The following is a 9579-nucleotide window of genomic DNA, read 5'->3' as shown; positions in this document are numbered from 1 at the left end:
TATTCCTCCTGCACGGTGTAATGGTGACAGTGTGTGCATCCGTGTTAGTACTTGGTTTATGCTATGATTATGATCTCTTGTAGATTATGAAGTTAACTATTGCTATGATAGTATTGATATGATCTATTCCTCCTACATAGTGTGAATGTGACAGTGTGCATACTATGTTAGTACTTGGTTTACTCGAATTGATCTTTCATGCACTCTAAGGTTATTTAAATATGAACATTGAATTGTGGAGCTTGTTAACTCCGGCATTGAGGGTTCGTGTAATCCTACGCAATGTGTTCATCATCCAACAAGAGTGTAGAGTATGCATTTATCTATTCTGTTATGTGATCAATGTTGAGAGTGTCCACTAGTGAAAGTCTAATCCCTAGGCCCTGTTCCTAAATACTGCTATTGCTGCTTGTTTACTGTTTTACTGCGTTACTACTGCTTGTTTACTGTCCTGGGCAAAGCACTTTTCTGGTGCCGTTGCTACTTATTCATACCACCTGTATTTCACTATCTCTTCGCCGAACTAGTGCACCTATTTGGTGTGTTGGGGACACAAGAGACTTCTTGCTTTGTGGTTGCAGGGTTGCATGAGAGGGATATCTTTGACCTCTTCCTCCCTGAGTTCGATAAACCTTGGGTGATCCACTTAAGGGAAAACTTGCTGCTGTTCTACAAACCTCTGCTCTTGGAGGCCCAACACTGTCTACAGGAAAAGGAGGGGGGCGTAGACATCAAGCATCAAAAGCAAATAAGAAACACTTTTAAGTCTAACCCACTTCCTATGCATAGGAATCTTGTAAATAAACAAGTCATGTAAGCATAATGCAACAAGCATAGAAAGGCAGCACGAGCGCAACTTCAAGATTCTCAACATAAAGAGGGGAAACTTAATATTATTAAGACCCATATAACCATGTTTCCCTCTCTCATAATAACTTTCAGTAGCATCATGAACAAACTCAACAATATAACTATCACATAAAGCATTCTTATCATGAGCTACATGCATAAAAGTATCATTACTCTCCACATAAGCATAATCAATTTTATTAGTAATAGTGGGAGTAAAACTATCACAACCATCATTGTAATCATCATAAATTGCAGGCATGGTATAATCATGATAAACTTTATCCTCCATAGTAGGTGGCACCAAAATACCACTATCATTATAATCATCATAAATGGGAGGCAAAGTATCATCAAAGAAAATTTTCTCCTCCGTGCTTGGGGGACTAAAAATATCAAGCTCATCAAAACCAGCTTCCCCAAGCTTAGAATTTTCCATAGCATTAGCAACAATGGTGTTCAAAACATTCATACTAATAACATTGCCATTAGCATGCTGATACGTCTCCAACGTATCGATAATTTCTTATGTTCCATGCTTGTTTTATGATGATACACACATGTTTTATACATACTTTATGTCATGTTTATGCATTTTCCGGCACTAACCTATTAACGAGATGCCGAAGAGCCAGTTGTTGTTTTCTGCTGTTTTTGGTTTCAGAAATCCTAGTAAGGAAATATTCTCGGAATTGGACGAAATCAACGCCCAGGGGCCTATTTTTCCACGAAGCTTCCAGAACACCGAAAGGGAAACGAAGTGGGGCGACGAGGCGCCGCCACACTAGGGCGGCGCGGCCCAAGGGGGGCCCGCGTGGCCCTAGCGTGTGGCCCCCTCGTCAGCCCTCCGACTCCGCCCTTCCGCCTACTTAAAGTCTTCGTCGCGAATACCCCAGTACCGAGAGCCACGATACGGAAAACCTTCCAGAGACGCCGCCACCAATCCCATCTCGGGGGATTCAGGAGATCGCCTCCGGCACCCTGCCGGAGAGGGGAATCATCTCCCGGAGGACTCTTCACCGCCATGGTCACCTCCGGAGTGATGTGTGAGTAGTTCACCCCTGGACTATGGGTCCATAACAGTAGCTAGATGGTTGTCTTCTCCTCATGTGCTATCATTGTTCGATCTTGTGAGCTTCCTAACATGATCAAGATCATCTATTTGTAATGCTACATGTTGCGTTTGTTGGGATCCGATGAATATGGAATACTATTCTATGTTGATTATCAATCTATCTATGTGTTGTTTATGATCTTGCATGCTCTCCGTTATTAGTAGAGGCTCTGGCCAAGTCGTTACTTGTAACTCCAAGAGGGAGTATTTATGCTCGATAGTGGGTTCATGCCTCCATTAAATCTGGGACAGTGACAGAAAGTTCTAAGGTTGTGGATGTGCTGTTGCCACTAGGGATAAAACATCAATGCTATATCTAAGGATGTATTTGTTGATTACATTACGCACCATACTTAATGCAATTGTCTATTGTTTGCAACTTAATACTGGAGGGGGTTCGGATGATAACCTGAAGGTGGACTTTTTAGGCATAGATGCATGCTGGATAGCGGTCTATGTACTTTGTCGTAATACCCAATTAAATCTCACACTACTCATCATAACATGTATGTGCATGGTCATGCCCTCTTTATTTGTCAATTGCCCAACTGTAATTTTTTCACCCAACATGCTATTTCTATGGGAGAGACACCACTAGTGAACTGTGGACCTCGGTCCATTCTTTACATCGAATATAATCTACTGCAATACTCGTTCTACTGTTTTCTGCAAACATCATCATCCATACTATACATCTAATCCTTTGTTACAGCAAGCCAGTGAAATTGACAACCTCACTGTCACATTGGGGCAAAGTAATTTGGTTGTGTTGTGTAGGTTCCACGTTGGCACCGGAATCCCTGGTGTTGCGCCGCACTATACTTCGCCGCCATCAACCTTCAACGTGCTTCTTGGCTCCTACTAGTTCGATAAACCTTGGTTTCTTACTGAGGGAAAACTTGCCGCTGTACGCATCACACCTTCCTCTTGGGGTTCCCAACGGACACGTGCTGTACGCGTATCAAGCACTTTTTCTGGCGCCGTTGCTGGGAGATCAAGACACGCTGCAAGGGGAGTTTCCACTTCCAATCTCTTTACTTTGTTTTTGTCTTGGTTTACTTTTATTTACTACTTTGTTTGCTGCACTAAAACAAAATACAAAAAAATTAGTTGCTAGCTTTACTTTATTTACTGTCTTGTTCTCCATATTAAAAACACAAAAAAATCAGTTATTAGCATTTACCTTATTTTTGTTACCATGACTAGTCCTGTAGTTGTTACTCTATCGCCCGAGGAATCGATCTTCACTTTTAAACAAGGTGGTGAAGAGGGCTTTAAAGAATCTTGGTCTAGAATTTTTGATTCATATAATAAAACTGAACCTAAAATGACACTAAGTTTGCTTCTTAGTAATTTTTATTTTGGGCTTATTCTTCGTTATAGATATGCCTTAGATGCTGTAGTTGTAGGGATCGTTGCATAGAAAACAAAAATTTCCTACCGCAAGAACGCAATCCAAGCCAAGATGCAATCTAGAAGACGGGAGCAACGAGGGGATGATCGAGACTAACCCTTGAAGATTTCCAAAGCCTATAAGAGTAGGCTCTTATTGCTGCGGTAGACGATCACTTGCCGCTTGCAAAAGCGCATAGAAGATCTTGATCACGGTGCCACGATCGGGCAGCACCTCCGTACTCGGTCACACGTTCGGTGTTGATGAAGACGACGTCCTTCTCCCCGTTCCAGCGTGCAGCGGAAGTAGTAGATCCTCCTCGGAATCCCGGCAGCACGACGGCGTGGTGGCGTTGGTGGTGGAGAACTCCGGCAGGGCTTCGCCTATGCGCTGCGGGAGTTTGTATGTGGAGGAGGGGAGGCTAGGGTTTGGGGAGAGGGGGCTATGGGCGCCGGCCTCAAGGGGGCAGGGGTGGTGCGGCCAAGCCATGGGATGCCCCCTCCCTCTCCTCCTCATTATATAGGTGGAACCCCAAGGGTTTGCCCAAAGTCTTCGAATAAGACCCCAACAGAAAAACTGCCTTATGGACGAAACCTAGAGGGACAGGGACTCTCCCCTTCCCCCTTTTCTTGGCCGGACAAGGAGGTGGAGTCCACCATGGACTCCACCCTCCCACTTGGTTGGCTGGTTAGGGTTTGTGGAGTCCCTCCGGGACTCCTCCTTCCATAGTGATTTATTCCGGATAATTCTAGAAACCACCTTCCATAAATTCACCGGATCATTTGCAAACTTGGAAAGTGACTTCCTATATATGAATCTTATTCTCCGGACCATTCCGGAACTCCTCGTGATGTCCTGGATCCCATCCGAGACTCCGAACAAAACTTTGAACTCCATTCCATATTCCATATCTACTTAAACGACATCAAACCTTAAGTGTGTCACCCTACGGTTCGCGAACTATGTAGACATGGTTGAGAACTCTCTCCGACCAATAACCAATAGCGGGATCTGGAGATCCATAATGGCTCCCACATATTCAACGATGACTTTAGTGATCGAATGAACCATTCACATACGATACCAATTCCCTTTGTCACGCGAGATTTTACTTGTCCGAGGTTTGATCATCGGTATCACTCTATACCTTGTTCAACCTCGTCTCCTGACAAGTACTCTTTACTCGTACCGTGGTATGTGGTCTCTTATGAACTTATTCATATGCTTGCAAGACATTAGACGACATTCCACCGAGAGGGCCCAGAGTATATCTATCCGTCATCGGGATGGACAAATCCCACTGTTGATCCATATGCCTCAACTCATACTTTCCGGATACTTAATCCCACCTTTATAACCACCCATTTACGCAGTGGCGTTTGATGTAATCAAAGTACCTTTCCGATATAAGTGATTTACATGATCTCATGGTCATCAGGACTAGGTAACTATGTATCGAAAGCTTATAGCAAATAACTTAATGACGTGATCTTATGCTACGCTAAATTGGGTGTGTCCATTACATCATTCATATAATGACATAACCTTGTTATTAATAACATCCAATGTTCATGATCACCAACCATGATCATCTATTAATCAACAAGCTAGTTATACAAGAGGCTTACTAGGGACTCCTTGTTGTTTACATAACACACATGTATTAATGTTTCGGTTAATACAATTATAGCATGGTATGTAAACATTATCATAAACACAAAGATATATAATAACTATTTATTATTGCCTCTTGGGCATATCTCCAACAGTCTCCCACTTGCACTAGAGTCAATAATCTAGTTTACATTTGTAAAGATATAACACCTTGGCCTTCCGGTGCTTTATCATGTATTGCTCACGGGAGAGGTTTTAGTCAACGGATCTGACACGCTCAGAAACGTATGTATTTTGTAATTCATTTGCATCTCAACGCATCACTCATTTCCAAATGAGTCGGCATTAAATATGTTCGGTCTTCTGGTGGAACCTTAATTCCGCGGTCTGAAATATGTCACTAATATTGTCACACACAATATAGCTTCAAAGTTCTGACTCTGTCGGAACTACACCAAGTTCTCAAAGAACCTCTTGATTTTAACATCCTTGGTCATTGTCAAAACAATGACATATTCTACGTTCTTTTGTAGAATCCGTCACAATATTTAGAACTCTTCTAAATCTAGCATAGACAATTTCTAGATCATTGTGCTACCTTTTAAACAACACTTAGTCTAATTTAAGATTGAAATTTTATTTTCATATGTGACAAAACAAATATCGGTGCAACACTTTACAGTGATTTGTTTGTCATTTCTCCATATAAAACTATATATATATATCCTTGGTTTCTTCTTAAGTACTCAAGAATATTCTTACTGTTTTTTCATTGATCATCACATGAATCATTCTGGTACATGCTCATAACATTTTTAAGAACACATGACATCTGATTGTGTACATATTATTTGTGATCTATAATCACTCATGTGTTTTTACTCATTGAGTGTCAGATACACTCAAGTCTTGTTAAAACTTCACATGATAAGAATATTTTCTTAATATTTCTATATTGAACTATTTCAATATCCATTCTATGTACTTTGACTTAAACTTATTTTGTGTTTCAATCTATCTTCATAGATCTTGACACTAGATACGTTTCAGTCCATATCCTTTCATTGAAGTTAATTTCTCAATGAAACCTTTTAATCAAGTATATAATTACATTATTTATAACCAACTATATGTCATCTACATAAAGTATTATAAATATGTCTCAGTGCTCCCACTTAATTTCTTGCAAATGCAAGCCTCTTCATCGTCTCTGATGAAATCAAAAACTCTTTGACTATTTCATCTGGTGAAGATTCCAACTCCATGATACTCACTTCATCGAATTGAAGTTTTTATACCTATCTAGTATTCTACGGACCAGCAAAACTCTTGGTTGTATCTTGTATACACCTTTAATACATACTTCTGATAAGTAATGTATTTTGCTATCCTACTAGCATATCTCATAAAAGAAATATGTAGTGGTTACTAGAATAATCCACATAGACTATAAGCATTGCTACGGAAGATCTAATCTTATCGTAGTCAACTTTTTGAACTTTGTCGTAAACAACTTTTCGACAAGTCGAGCTTCTTCAATGATATTTCATCCAAGTCCATCAATTTTATAGATCCATTTACTTTCAAAAAGTATTCATCTATCTTGGATTTCATGGCGTATAGCCATTTTAACGGAGTCAGGGCCCATCATAACTTCTTTGTTTGTAATTGGTTTATCATTGTTCAAAAAAAAACAATCCTTTGTCCACAAATCATTTATTTGATCACAAAGTAAACCATACCTACAAGGTTCAATAAGTACTTCGATCTCCATGGCTAAAACACTTTGTAGTCATGGGAGCCATGATCGTCGTGGCCGATTCCGGAACCAATTCCAATGCTGCGCTACTCTCATCATTATGCTCAAGTTCATAAACTTTATCAAGTTCTATTGTCCTCCCACTCAAATACTTCGCTAGAAATAATTTCTCGGAAATAAGAAACATTGACAAACACTTTTGTCTTTGTCTCGTGGGAAGAATTCCCAATCAAATCTCTGGGATAACCAACAAAGACATTCATCCGATTTTGGTTGTAAACTTATTTACTTATGCTATGCATACCAAAATTTAAGAAAAGACTATCAGGGTTCATACCCATGCCATAACTCGTATGGTGTCATTTCAACGGATCATGATGATGCTCTTATTCAGTGTAAAAGCGGTAGTCACTAAAGCATAATCCACAAAAATATAATGGCATCAATATCTTATCTCATCATTGACTCAACAAGGTTTGGATACATCTCTTGGATACTTCATCATCACTATGATACTCCAAGAAATGTGAGTTTGTAGAACAATTTCATAACTCTCTTAGATGTTCGCTAAAACTCATAATTCAATTATTTCCACCATGATCCAGTCATAGATATTTGACTTTTCTATTACGATGATTTCCACTTCATGCTGAAATTTATTTGAATCCATTCAAATGTTTCAAACTTCTTCCTTATTGAATATATCCACATATATACTCAATTCATTGTTGAAAGTTTTCATGAAGTAGACGAATCTCCCGCACACAACTATGCCCAATGAACCACATATATCATTATGTATGTTTTCACTAAGTTAGTTGCCCGTTCAACTCTCGGCCTATGAACGGTATTTCAGTCATTACTTTTTAGAAAAGATTTTGCAAGCGCCAAACGATTCAAAAAATCAAATGACTCCAAAAATCCAATTGCATGGAGTTCCTTCATGCGTTCCTTTCTAACATGACCTAAATGGCGGCTCCACAAATAAGTGGAATTCAAATCATTTGCCTTATGGCATTTTAGCGTCAGTATTATGTGTGTGTGTTTCACCATTAATATTTATAATAACTTATCCATCGTACATGGAGTAATGTCATACTTTGAACAACTCATTGTTTTTATTTGACCAGAGCAAAATAACAATTTTATTAAGCTCTTTATTATAAATTCTAAGGGCTAGGTAGAATGCCAATGATAAACCTAATAACACTTTATTATGTTCCAGACGTGCATTATTACCATATTCCTTATCAGTCACGTAGGCCATTGTATTCTTGTATTGCGTTGTTTTGTATGACACTTCATACCAACCAATATGGTACAAATACCCAAGAATTTCATAGTGTGACTTAACTAGGAATACAACCATAACATGTATATCATTTATATACACCTGAGCTAGACTTTCTAGTCTTTTCTTTTCTTTTTGCCAAAATATCTTTTGTAATTTCTCTTTTAGCTTTCCTCATTATTCAGAAAACACTTCATTTTCAATAACTTCTAGGTTTGTTGGTCAAATACCAATAACCTTGAGGTTCTTACTTTGAAGTTGATCATCATATGACAAGTGTTCTAGATTTCACTTATTAGTAACCTTTTAATATGATGAACAATTTCACTCATAATTTTATCCATCATATCATGACGACTTTTCGAGACCATGTCTGTACATGCTAGGCTCGTAAAGTTTAAACCTTGGTATTCGCATGTGCAAATCTGGCTTGCACCCGTTGTATGCACACGTAGAATCTATCACACCCGATCATCACGTGATGCTTCGAAACGACGAGTCTTAGCAACGGTGCATACTAAGGATGATAACTTCATGGATATGCGAATATTATTAGTGCCCCAATAGTTGGAGGATTGTGACGCCTGGCGTCTTCAACCTTCATACATTCCCATAAAACTTATGAGTTTATGTAGTCCCACCAAATTATATTCTATCATCTTGCAATAAGGTCTTAGATATCATATATATCTCATACCTTGATTATTTCTGAAAACTAAATTTTCAGCTCCTTACTTTTCAAACAAATTTGAACTTCAAATTTCACGGAGACAAGATAACTTTAGGTACTAATTTGAAACCATAGCTCTTTGAATCAACAATGTGAGGTTTACTAAAAGTTTGCAATAGGACTTAATCAATTCTTGATTCTTTAACAATACGGTACCAATCCGTAAAGTTTCTTGTCAGATTTTAACAGTATTTCTATCTCAATTACAAGACTAGCGCATGGTAGAAAATGGATGCCAATACTACAAAATTAATTCAAAATACTACTCAGACTATGTTTATGATAATTAGTTCATGTTTTAATCTAATTACTAATGAACTCCCACTTAATACAACATCCCTCATAGTTGTTAAGTGGTACACGATCCAAATCCACTACACCAAAACCGATCATCACATGAGATGATGTAGCTTCAATGGTGAACATCAACATGTTGATCATATCATCCATATGACTTGTGTTCAACCTTTCGGTTTCCGTTGTCCCGAGGCCATGTCTGTACATGCTAGGCTCGTCAAGCAAACCCAAGTATTCCGCGTGTGCAACATTGCTTACACCCGTTGTATGTGAACGTTGAGTCTATTACATCCGATCATCACGAGATGCTTCGAAACGACGAACTGTACAACGGTGCATACGAGGGGAGAACACTTTATTATCTTGATATTAATGTAAGGGATCATCTTATAATGCTACCGTCGCGTTCTAAGCAAAATAAGATGCATAAAGGATTAACATCACATGCAATTCATATGTGATATGATATGGCCCTTTTGTCTTTGCGCCTTTGATCTTCATCTCCAAAGCACGGACATGATCTCCATCATCA

Source organism: Lolium perenne, chromosome 6 (genome assembly GCF_019359855.2).
Source record: "Lolium perenne isolate Kyuss_39 chromosome 6, Kyuss_2.0, whole genome shotgun sequence".
NCBI lineage: Eukaryota > Viridiplantae > Streptophyta > Magnoliopsida > Poales > Poaceae > Lolium > Lolium perenne.
Note: the sequence above shows the minus strand (reverse complement) of the source record.